Source organism: Enhydra lutris, unplaced genomic scaffold, assembly GCF_002288905.1.
Source record: "Enhydra lutris kenyoni isolate GAN:26980312 unplaced genomic scaffold, ASM228890v2 scaffoldscaffold24, whole genome shotgun sequence".
In the NCBI taxonomy this organism is placed as follows: domain Eukaryota; kingdom Metazoa; phylum Chordata; class Mammalia; order Carnivora; family Mustelidae; genus Enhydra; species Enhydra lutris.
In genome coordinates, this window is record NW_019154108.1 from 13,628,224 (window position 1) to 13,641,239 (window position 13,016).

The following is a 13,016-nucleotide window of genomic DNA, read 5'->3' on the forward strand; positions in this document are numbered from 1 at the left end:
GGGCAGGAAATGAAAGCACAAAAAACGAGGTATGCCTTTGTATAACTTTCTAGCAGGAAATGCCATCGTATGTGTTGTTGGCTTTTTCATGATTTCTCGCATCATGCCTAATACTTTGGCTTGAAGGTTGCAGAGATAAATCTGTGGTAACGTAGCCCAGGGGTTCTGATTTGGTGGAGACCTCTGGAAATGCTGTCTTCGTGCTGCACTGTCGTGTGTATGCCTGTTCTCCTTCGAGGAACACTGTGCCTGGGTACGTGCTCCCTCGGTGGGCGGGGGAGTGTATTTTCTTCACCAGAGTGTACGTAGTCTCCACACTGTCGGAAAAAAGTCTGCTCTGTTACATGCTCAGGGTTAGGAAAATAGGACCAAACGTGTTTCTACAGTGCCTACCACTGCGTTTTGTTTACAGTGAGAATTTAAATGTTGTTCCTGTCCTGACTCTTTTAAGCTGATAGGAAAATATCTTTACAATAATGACATCTAAGCAGCCATGATACTCAGATTATGTCCACATCAACCAGAAAAAAAGCCAGTCAGGTATACCCTTGAATACTCCTGCTAATTGGCAATTAGCAATTAATTTGCTAATTAGCAATTCTGATTTGGGCACGCTCTGTGCATTGCTTTATACTGAAATGATAACATTCTCTGTAATCAAACGACAGTAAATTATGTAGACTTTTACCCCGGAGAATATGTCACCAGGAGAACGTAGTTGGGAATCAGGAGCTCTGGGTCTGTGACCTGGGTCTGTTTCGAGCTGTCCCTGTCACTCCCTGGCCAGCATTTTCCTCATCCATATAATGAATGTGTCCACTTTGGCCTCAGAGATCTTTTTTGAATCTTAAATACCATCTGTCATGGGGTTGACCAGATCACTGAACCACAGAACTTGGGTCTAGTGAGAGAAGAATCTTCCCCTGGAGAATCCAGTCAGCAGCTGTGGTGGATACTTGGCGGATATGGGGAATTTAGCGTCTGTGTTTTGCTTTTTCTCTTTAGTGGGTGACAGGGCAGGCAGAATGTGCTGAGTCATTAACTTCCTTAGATATGTGCGTCACAGGTTTTATGGCCAAAAATACATTCTAAAAATCTCTCCTAAATAATTATTTTTATTTTTGAGCTATCAGTTGTTTAAAATAATCATGTACTTCCTGAATTCCCGAGCTTTTGAAAAAAATTACAGGCAAGAGGTGAACTACTTTGTTTCTGAAAAGCAGCATATGCATATATGTTGTGTGTGTCTTTCTTTGTTGATTAGAAAAAGGAGGAAATAGGATGTTCCAAAACACAAAATGGAGTGATAACTTTTTCTGTATTTTGAGTCACACTTGTAACACGTCAAACAAGAATGTCATATAATTCTGTCTTATCTTTGGAAAATATAAGTGTTGGGTAACCCAACACTTGTGTAAGTTTTAATGAAGTGATTTTAGAAAGAAATTGGATGCTTTCGAAAGCCGTTGCATTTATAAATGTGGCAAGAAAAAAAAACACTAGCTTTTGCCTTTTGTGAATGTTGGAGAAATGTCTTTAAAAGTATGTTTGTGTGCAAACTCAGAGTATTATCTGTAATAAGTCATCTTTCATGTTCTAATTTTTGCTTTTTGTACTATTTGTCGGTGTGCTTGTCCTTCTGGGTTTCAGACCTGAAATAAATTTATTTTTTTAATGGTCATTTTGTATAGCTTTTTTTTTCCCCCCAGTTCTGATCCTTACGTACCCATGGGGAGTGGAAAGGGACTGTACAATTTCAAAATGGGCCAAGGAGAGAGTTTTGTGGAGCACAAGGAGACAAAGTCCCCCAGGGTCAGACTAAACAGCAAAGTAGGACGGGCTTAATCTCTTCTCCTTGGGTGCCTGACTCCTCCTTGGGCAGACAGGTGTCTGCCATGAGCCATCTGGGGGTCGACCTGACACCCATGCTGCAGACTTTCCCTTTGGAGACCTATATGGGACCTGATATCCCACAGCAGGTGTCATTTTTTCCTCAAGGCCTTGCTGATTAACATCATAAAACCAAACTATAAATTTCTTCATTGGAAAATCGGGTTTGATGAACGCTTGTTCTCGATGAGCTTCAGTGAGATAATACATAAGAAACATTTAGCAGAAAGCTTGACATAGCCAATACGCCAAAGTCTCGGCTACTATTTTTATGCACTTATGACTAGCACCAAATTACCACTTAAAAGTATTTGGATCTGAAGAGAGAAGTTCAAGTGACTTACATCATTGAGGTAAATTTGAGCTCCTGGAGAGCGGCCAATACAGAAGATATTTCGGGGGGAAGGGAGTGGTAACCACATTATTCAAATCAGACCTGGCAGGTGCCTGCCGACTCCACATCCTCCTGAAGCCAGTCCTGTATGCAAATAAACTGGTTGGCCACGATTAAAGAAAGTATCATTGAGACCGGAGGCTGGATGAGAAATTAGTCTAGGGCAGTGAATCTCAAAGGTTTTGGTCTCAGAATTCTTTTACACTTAGGAATCCTTGAGGAGCCTGGGTTGTCTGGGTGGCTCAGTGGGTTAAGCATCTGCCTTCAGCTCAGGTCATGATTTGGGGATCCTGGGATCGAGCCCCGCATCCAGCTCCTTGCTCTGAGGGAAGCTTGCTTCTCTCTCTCTCCCTCTGCCTGCTGCTCCCCCTGCTTGTGCTCTCCCCAACCCCATAAATAAAATCTTAAAGAATCATTGAAGAACCCAAAGAACTTTTTCTGGGTTACGGCTGTTAATGTTAATCATAGTAGAAACTAAAACAAAATTATTTTATTCATTTAAAAATAACTTCATTATATCTTAATAAATCACATTTTAAAAAAATATTTATTTATTTGAGAGAGAAAGAGAGAGAGAACAAATGAGCAGTGCGGAGGGGCAGAGGGAGAGGGAGAAGCAGACTTTCTCCTGAGCAGGAAGCCTAACTCGAGGCTCAATCCCAGGACCCTGAGATCATGACCTGAGCCAAAGGCAGACACTTAACAAACTGAGCCACCCAGGTGTCCCTTAATTAATTACATTTTTATGAAAAATAATTACTTTCCAAAATAAGTGTAGTGAGAACAACGACACTTTTTTTAAAAAAATAACATAATGTATTATTTGGCCCAGGGGTACAGGCCTGTGAGTCATCAGGCTTACACATGGCACTTTAATGTTGAAAGAGGGCAGAAATCCTCCATGTCTGGCTTCATAGAAGGCCACTGGATTCTCCTACCAGATCCTACATTCAGTCTGTAGGGATAGGCTATTTTGACATGTTTGAAGAAAAGCTTTGCACACGTGCGCAGTTGGAAAAGGAGAAGTATTTTAGTAGCCTTTTCAGGGAATTGTGGATAGTCTTTTTTTTTTTTTTTAAAGATATTATTTATTTATTTATTTGACAGAGAGAGACATGGTGAGAAAGGGAACAGAAGCAGGGGGAGTAGGAGAGGGAGAAGCAGGCTCCCTGCTGAGCAGGGGGTCCAACATAGGGCTCCATCCCAGGACCCCAGGATCATGACCTGAGCCGAAGACAGACAGATGCTCAATGACTGAGCCATCCAGGCAGCCCTGTGGATAGTTTTTAATACGATCACAAGTTGGAGCTGGTAGTATCTTAAAGACTAGTTGCTATGTGGACTCTGAAGCCATATCAGTAAACCTCTCCTGCTTTGTTAACATTAAAATCTAATGGTCCGTCTTGTACTTCCAATAGATCTTTAACTATGCATGGTTTTGTAACGTTCTGCGTTGGCATTTGGAAAGTATTATTTCACTGAGTTATGTAGCTCTTCCAAATATTGATTTATCCCATGATATGATGCCAGATAACTCACCTTTGTTAAGACCTCTGATCTCATCAGAAATTCCTCTCCGTGCTGGGAAGCCGTCAAGCTCATACAAGTCTCCTAAGACTTGTTTTGGTAGATACAGGGTTTCCAGAATGCTAATTTTAGTTTGGAAACTTGATTCTTAACATTGAGGAAGAAAAAAAAAAAATCTGTCAGTTGTTTCTTGAAGCGAGGGACTCGCTTCATTGCTTTTTGAAAAAATACCTGCCAAGCCCGCATCTGAATAACTCCCATGTACCTGTCAGCCATCCTTTCAAGTGAAAAATGACGTTCTTTGAAAATCAACTTCTCGTTCAGCCTGCATCTCAAACAAATGTACCGCAGCTTTTCCTCGAAGCAAGCCTCATCCTTGGCCGTGTTCAGAAGTGTGAGGTGCGTACCTGCTGGTCCATCACACAATAGTGGAAAGTCACGTGCCCGAGGATCAGCGTTCAAGAGCTTTGACGTTTTGCACCAAGGCGAGTCTTCGGCGGCGCTGACTTTCTTTTTTTCACTGCCACCGAATGACGGGGAAGAACCCTGCGGCCACCAGAGCCGCTCGATGCCTGGGCCTTGATTCAGCACGAAGTTTCCCCCAGTTTTTTCCATCCCTGCCCCTGTGCCGTCCGAGCAAATGTCAGTGCAGTGAAAAAGGTGCATCGCTTCTTTCTAGGAGGATGCAAGAGTTCGACATGGGTCTTGGGGACTCCCAAGGTTCCACCGACCACACTTTGAGGACCACTCTTGTGGAAAAGAGACTAGCTGTCATCGGTGCGGATCAGAGATGGACGGCAAGAGAAACCAGGGAGAACAGTCGGGAGAGCAGGGTCGAAGTTCCAAGGCCTCTAAAGAGGGGCCCCATGGAAGAAAATCCATCACAGACACAGCAGAGCCTATGGGGAAAGAAAGGGAAAAACTGATAGTTTGTTAATGTAGCCAAAGGGAAGAAGCAGGCAGGGGCAATGAAGATGCTCCCGAAGCCATAAAAATGTTAGCAGTACCACTTTTCATTCTATTTTAATTATAATCAGTGTGGCAGTTCGAGATGCAGTTTCCAGTTTTACGTAGCTTTGTAGGTAGCTAAACATTAAGGCAAAGGTCATAAAACTGAAATAAAATGACTATGGGAACACTTGGATGGCCCAGTTGGTTAAACGCCGGCCTTTGGCTTGGTCCAGGGTCCTGGGATCGAGTCCTGCCTCGGGTTCCTTGCTCAGCTGGGAGCCTGCTTCTCCCTCTGCCTGCCCCTCCCCCTGCTTATGCTCTCTCTCTTTCTGTCAAATTAATAAATAAATTACATATATATTTTTAAAGCCAACTATAGGGGCACCTGGGTGGCTCAGTGGGTTAAGCCTCTGCCTTTGCCTCAGGTCATGGTCTCAGGGTCCTGGGATCAAGCCCCACGTCGGGCTCTCTGCTCAGCAGGGAGCCTGCTTCCTCCTTCTCTCTCTGCCTGCCTCTCTGCCTACTTGTGATCTCTGTCAAATAAATAAATAAAATCTTTAAAAAAAAAATTAAGCCAACCATATAGCGTTGTATCTGTAACTGTCACCCGATAATAAACAGGGCCTTTGAAATCTAAGAACTTTCACTAGAATCACAACCATTCTGATCTTCCACAGCCTCTCTAGGTAAGTGACCCATCTCCGAGGCCCTGCCGGCTGGTCTCACACACCGGCCTGTATCACACTGCCCCTCCATTTCTGCGAGGTGAGCTAGTCATCTGCATAGGTGACAGCCTGCCCTGAAATGACTTCAGGGTTCTTGACGGGATCCTATGCCTGGAGGGTGCCTTTATGATGCCTCAGAGGAGGTAAAACATCTTTGGGTCCCCAAAGAGAGGCAAGGTTTCAAACCCCACTGACCACCAAGACGGAATACCTTATCTGAAATCTGAATTGGGGTCTGGGGTTGTCCTTGAGCAGGTGTGAATAAGGAAGGGGGAGATGTGGTCCGGAGACCCTAAAGCCTTGAGAAAAGAGGAGAATGATTGGGGGGCGGGGTGGGGAAGGGGGAGACTCATTAAGGTATGCGAGCTTCGTGTTCCACTTAGACAAATGATGTGTTAGGCCTCCACGGAATCTTGTTGGATGTATTCATTTGCACTTCCCCTTCCATTTGTTACTTTAAGCCCATGATGAAATGGTCACTGTAAAGAGAACAAACTGTCAGAAGCCAGTAGGCGCTTGATTTCCAGCTGGAGCCTCCGGATCTTGATCAGTGGAGGCTGCCGGAGCACTTCCCTTTCCCAGAGACTCACCTGACGTCCTCCAGGGACCGAAGTGGTCCCTAACCCCTGAAATTAGCCGAAGGATTAAATTTTCATAAAGCCTCATCAGGCGTGAAAGCGAAGCTGAAGGAAGAGTGGCGGTGATAGCTTTTTCAGCAAAAAGCCTGAATCCTTCCAAACACATCCGGACCAAAAACAAAGACTGATAAGCTCTGGATTGTTCTAGCCAGGACAGGATTTGGGCCTGGAAAGAGGCTCCCAACGCACAATCAGAGTAGTATTAGAAAAGACGGCCCTGGGGCGCCTGGGTGGCTCAGTGGGTTAAAACCTCTGCCTTCGGCTCAGGTCACTATCTCAGATCTCAGGGTCCTGGGATCGAGCCCCACATCGGGCTCTCTGCTCAGCAGGGAGCCTGCTTCCCCCCACCCCTGCCTGCCTCTCTGCCTACTTGTGATCTCTGTCTGTCAAATAAATAAAATACTTAAAAAAAAAAAAAAAAGAAAAGACGGCCCTGGAGGGGTGACTCAGGAGCACAGACTCCTTCCCTGGGAAACCACGCAGGCGTCGGTGCTGTCATCCACAGGACAGTTTAGTTTGCTTGTACGGCTGGATTCCGTTACTGATGTGCATTATTTTATTGCATCCTAGGCCCCGGGAAAGCATCCATCACGGCGTGTAGAGTAAAAACATGTCCTCTGGGAATCTAAAGTCTAAGGTGAGAAACACGACTGTGATCTTGGGAAGGGAATTTAAACGGGGTTTCTGTTTCTTCTCTTACTACCTAGAATAATAATTTCCTACCTTGCAGGTTTGTGGTGAGGATGAAATTTAAGTGGAAGGCACACCGTAGATCCTTAACTAAGAGATCTACGGTGTGCCTTCCAGTAAAGGTAGGGAGTGACTCTGCTCACACAGCGAGCTGATTTGGGAGAATGTGTGTTTACGTGTTTGAACTTGACATTTTTTGTAGCAGCTGCCTTTAAGATCATTGATATCCAAAGTACTTAGCCACTTCCGCGTACATGTGGGCACAACGCTGGGCATGGTGCAAAGATATGAAACAAAACTGAATTCTAAAGACATGGTGAGATCAGGACAGACAGGGTGGAAGTCAGGGTGCTTAGGCACCAAAGAAGAAAACTGAGACTCTCAGGAAAAAGTGGTTTCTGTGTTTATTGCACAACCCACAACAAAGGAGGTTAAACAACAAGCTAAGAAGGAAGCTGCCCAAGAGTCCCCCACCCGTAGGCAACTCTCTTTCCTCCTTTCCTTTTCACTCACATGCATGCAGAACCTCACACAGATAGAAAGCACCTTGTGTATTTCATGTAATATCCTAGGCATTTTCCATGTTGCTACACGGCCTTGATAACCATTGTTTTATTTCTATTTTTATTTTTTCCAGTTTTATGGACATGTAATTGACATAGAACATTGTAGTAGTTTTAAGGTGTACACCATGAGTTGACATATGTGTATATTGTGAAACGATTGCCCAATAAGGTTGGCTAATATCCAACCCCTCGCACAGTTATACATTTTGTTTTTCTTGTAATGAGAACTTCTAGGATCCACTCTCTTAGTACCTTTCAAATAACCATTATTTAAAACAAAACAGGGCTTGGGACGCCTGGGTGGCTTAGTGGGTTAAAGCCTCTGCCTTCTGCTCAGGTCATGATCTCGGGGTCCTGGGATCGAGCCCCGAATCAGGATCTCTGCTCAGCGGGGAGCATGCTTCCTCCTCTCTCTCTGCCTGCCTCTCTGCCTACTTGTGATCTCTCTCTGTCAGAAAAAAAAAAAAAAAAAAATACAGGGTACCTGGGTGGCTCAGTCAGTTAAGCATCTGCCTTCCGCTCAGGTAATGATCCCAGGGTCCTGGGGTAGAGTCCCACATCAGGCTCCCTGCTGAGCAGGTAGTCTGCTTTTCTCTGCGCCCGTCCCCGCCCCGTTTGTGCACTCCATCTCTCTCTTGCAAAAATAAATAAATAAAATCTGGGGCACCTGGGTGGCTCAGTGGATTAAGCCTCTGCCTTCAGCTCAGGTTATGATCTCAGGGTCCTGAAATCAAGCCCTGCATCGGGCTCTCTGCTCAGCAGGGAGCCTGCTTCCCCCTCTCTCTCTGCCTGCCTCTCTGCCTACTTGTGAGCTTTCTCTCTCTCTCTGTCAAATAAATAAATAAAATCTTTAACAAATAAATAAAGAAATAAATGTTTTAAAAAGTAAATAAAACAAGACAAAACAACAAATAACCATTAATTAAAATAGTTTTTTTAAAGATTTTATTTATTTATTTGACACACAGAGATCGCAAGTAAGCAGAGAGGCAGGCAGAGAGAGAGGAAGGGAAGCAGGCTCCCCACTGAGCAGAGAGCCCGATTTGGGGCTCGATCCCAGGACCTGGGATCATGACCGAAGCCGAAGACTGAGGCTCGAACCCACCAAGCCACCCAGGCGCCCCTAATTAAAATAGTTATTTTAAGTATATCCCCATCCGGCTGATATGCTGTAAATTGCTTAATGTTTCTGTACTAGTGGACATGCATTCATTTACCTATTTGATGTGTATCGAGCACGTGCGATTGTGTCAGGGTTTATGGTAGGACCCGGAAATACAAAACAGTGTCCCTCTGAGCATTTGCTCAGAGACTGAACACAAGCAAATGAAAAGGGAGAAGTAGGGAAGCCATGTTCCCTCCTGGGGGAACCAACATGCAGCCTCTCACCCTTAGAATCAGGTAGGGCTTTTCTCCTGTTTTGAACAGAGGAGGATCGTGATACTTGGGAAGCCCCAATTTCATTGTTTTATGCCCCTGTTGTCTCTTGGCCCACCCTCCCCTCCTACTCTGTCAAAACCTTCTCTCAGCTCCCTTCATTTCACTAAGGTGTGAAAATGTAATCCCAGATTGTATTTTTATTTTATTTTTTAAAGATGTTATTTATTTGAGAGAGAGAGAGAGAGAGAGAGAGAGCAGACAGGGGGGCAGAGGCAGAGGGAGAGACAGAATCCTCAAGCAGACTTCCCACTGAGTGGGGAGCAGACATGGGGCTCCATTCCAGGACCCTGAGATCATGACCTGAGCCGGTCAGATGCTCCAGCCACCCAGGCGCCCCTGTATTTGTATTTTAAATTGGTCTAGGGTAAATGGATAAATCTCAGACAGCCTCAATTATCCAGTAGGATTATGTGAGGCTTTGCACCTCCGTGTGTCCCTGAAATCATTCTACTTTAGGCTTGTGCATCTTTAACCAACCAGATTTCCTTATTAGCTTTGAAAACGTGGCTGCTAGACCTTCGCCCGGCAGCGGGCAGAAGACCCATCTCCACTCCAAAAAATGGGACGCGCACTCCCTCTACTGGTCATTTCGTGAACTGCTCTGGACTCCTTGCAATTTCACTAGATTGCTGAGGGGATGTGTGGGCGTGTTTAGGGGAGGAGGGACAGGCATGTGCCACTTCCTTTTAGCCATATCTCCAAATCAGGAGGAGTCACTTGCCCCCTAACACCCACACCCACACACCCACACAGGTTAAACAAGTGAGTGTCTTCACACTCCCACTGTGGGCTACACAGCATGGGGCCGTGATGAACATTAGCCACTGACAACATCTCACGTGTTTACTGACACTTTGGAGGCAAATACAGGCGTATCACATGTTATTGCGCTTTGCAGATGTTGCATTTTTCACCAGCTGAAGGCTTGAGGCAACCCTGCTCCGAGCAGGGCTCTTGGCGCCATTTTCCCAACAGCATGGGCTCACCTCGTGTCTCTGTGTCCCATTCTGGTTATCCTTGCAATATTTCGAACGTTGTCATGATTATTACCTGTGAATTGCTGCAGTCTCATGGCGAAACCTGAGCCGCTGAGGACAGAGAGCGGCTTCTCGAGACGGGCTCTGAGGTTGAAGAAGCTGTGGGCATGAAGTGGCCACGGAGGGTTTAGAGTGTTCCAGAACCGGGTGGATAAATCAGTGGGAAGCTTTGAGAGGGGTGACTCAGTTGTGAAAGAAGTTCAACTGCGGGTAAAATGTTCTCGATGCTAACAGAGAAATGGTTCACGAAAGGACGAGTCAACCAAGGCGGCAGAGTGTGCTGTTGTCTTATTTCAAGGAAATTGCCCCGTCACTCCGGTCTTCACCCCAACCTGTGCTCCCGGATCTGCCAGCAGCCGTCAGCATCAAGGCCAGAGCCTCCAGCAGCAAAAAGATTCTGACTCACTAAAAGCTCAAATGGTGGTTAGCGTTTTTTAGCAGTTAAGTATGTTTTAACTAAGGTATGTCTTTGGGGGGACATAACGCTGTGGCACACTTACTAGACTACGGTCCCCTGTAAACATCACTTTCACAGGCCCTGGGAAACCGAAGCATTCATTGGACTCGCTTTTTTGTGATAGTCGAGCTGCGGTGGTGTTCTGGAACCGAACCCGTGGCACCTCCAAGGTAAGCCTGGTCCGGGGAGGTTGGTGGATAGGCTGACTCAGCTTAACTGTCTTGCACAACTTGTGTCATATGGGAAAAGTCACCGTGTTTTGCTGAAGACTGCTCCTCAGCGGAATCTGTGAGCCATGCCAGTGGTCCCCCGTTGTGTCCTCCAGCCATGCTGCCCCAGGCCTGTCCCAGTGCCACCGTGGGGGGAGTCCTCCCTTCCACAGGCAGCCGGCAGCTCAGCCGTGTGCTTTCTCCATGCCCATCCCTGCTGACCCAAAAGCGAGATGGCTGAGGCTGCTGTGACTGGAGTTGCCCAGGTGTCACCCACAGCACCCTTGGCCCTGCCTCCAAACCCAGGGCTCCGGGCTTGGAACATGGCCTATGTTAACCAAAGGTTCTCCAACTCCAGTGTCCTCCGAGTCACCTGGACCGCTTACTGAGACACAAAGTGCTGAGCCCCAAGCCCAGAGGTTCTGATTCGGCAGGTCTGAGGCGAGGCCCAAGATTACAAATTCCTGGTAAGTCCCCAGGTGAGGAGACACTGCTGGTCCCAGAACCACACTTGGAGTGAGAACAGCTTTCCAGCCGCTGCCAGCTGGCCTTGCCTCCCCGGGCGGGCTGAACACACACATGGCCCCTTCAGGTGGTTCTACCTGGGCTCTGCACCCCTCCCCCAGATGCTCCCCTTAGCTGCCCCAGAAATGCTCCCTGGGGCTTGATTGGAAACATGACCTTGTTGTTCTTTTCACTGTCCAGATGGGAGGCTTTTGTGTGTCCTCAGTGAAGAGGAACAAGGTAGGGGTCTGGTTTCTCAGACACCTGGCCGGTTCGGAGCCCAGCAGGTGCATCGGGGACCATGGTGGGGAAGGAAGGCAGGTGGTGCCACTGGCCCGGGGACCACAGCCAGAGGCCTTGGCTTCTTTTCAGGAACAAACTTCCTCGCCCACGGAGCCCAGGGAGGGCAAGGCTGACCCCTGGGGAGTGTCAGCCCTCACGACTCCCTGTCAGCCCTGTGTCTTGCTCCCCTCCCCTTTCCTCCGGACTCCGCAGTGCTTCAGGAAACAGGGCGGGTTACAGGTGGGAGCAGGGGCACCAGGGTTAGAAAAACTGGCTTCAAGGAAAGCAGTTTCCTCCCCGGTGAAGACAGCAGACACCCCATCCCCACAGCCGCTGACTGCCACTAAGCCACGAAAGCAAGCAGCACCCTTACCTTGTCGGGAGAAAAGGCAGCAAAGGACAGAAGAGGTGGGAGGGGGTGCGGGGTGGGGGGTAACGACTCACCACTTCCAACAGGGAGAACTCCTGGGTTGAAACAAGCACCTTTCTTCTGAGAGAGTAACCTGGGGAGGACAGACATGGGGAATTTGAGCAATGAAAAGGCGAGTGTGGTTGAGGAGGTGGGGGAAGTCCATGCCTGGTTCACGTTCTGGTACTTTAGTGAGAACAGAGGAGGGCAGAGGTGAGGCGGGCAGGGAGCAGGTGAGGGCAGGCTGCCCGCAGAGTTGGTGCTTGAGCCGAGTGTGACAGGAGCAGCCACCTGTGCCCCTTGAGAGACCTCCTCCACTTCCCTGTCTTTCCCCACAGGGCCAGGCGGGTCTGTCCTTAGCAACAGCCCCGAATGCCCTGAGAGGCCGACCTTCCCCCTTCTCCGCTTCATCTCCAGCCTCCTCCTGCACAGTCTGGGCCGACTTTCCTTCCTAAAGGACACGTGGCTGGGAGGTTTTGCCCGTTCCTTCACGTCAGCACCTTCCCCGGACAGATGAGCTCTTTGGAAACGGGAAAGATTCTCCCGAAATAGAGGGGTTTGCAGGAAGTCTGTCCCGCAGAGCAGACCAGATCCCATGAGCACCCCGGTCCGAGTCACACGTAGCTTCCCGACAGTAACTAGGGATGCCTTTGATTAAAAAACCAAATCAAACCAAAACCCCACAGATGGTTCAAGCCGGTTCCCAGAAACTGAGTCCTCCGACCGGGGCTGTGGAAGTTTTCACGAGTGTCCGACGAGCCCCGAAGCAACTGGGCTGTGGCCACCTTTGCTTAGGAAGGCTCTTCCTGCCTGTTCGGGGGCCTACCGGGGCTGTTGGTAAGTGGGGAGGTTCCTCCTGAAACAGTGCTTTGGGGGCTCGGAAGATCCAACCACAGGTCTGGGTTAGGAAGGAGCCCCCAGATGACCAACCGAAGCATTGTCCAGGGCTGGGGAGAGGGCTCGGTGTGGCCCCCCTGCGGAAGGCTCCATGGGCAACATCGCCAACCCGTTGGCTAGCAGTGCTGGCCAGGCTCCCCACTAAACAGTTAGGGTCCTACTTTCGGAGGGGATAATAACAAGCCCTATCTGTTGAGAACAGTCCCGAAGGCGTTCATGCACGTGATCTCATCTGCCCCTGTGACGGAGGCCGCTGTGGTTCCCACAACCACAGCAGCACTGAAAGAAGGCTGGGCTTCAGCCGAGACCTGCCTCGAGTTCCCCCATTCACCCCCGCCCCACAGGCCTGTAATCTAAGTAAAATGGTGTATATGTGCTTGCAGACAATTTCCCAGCACCC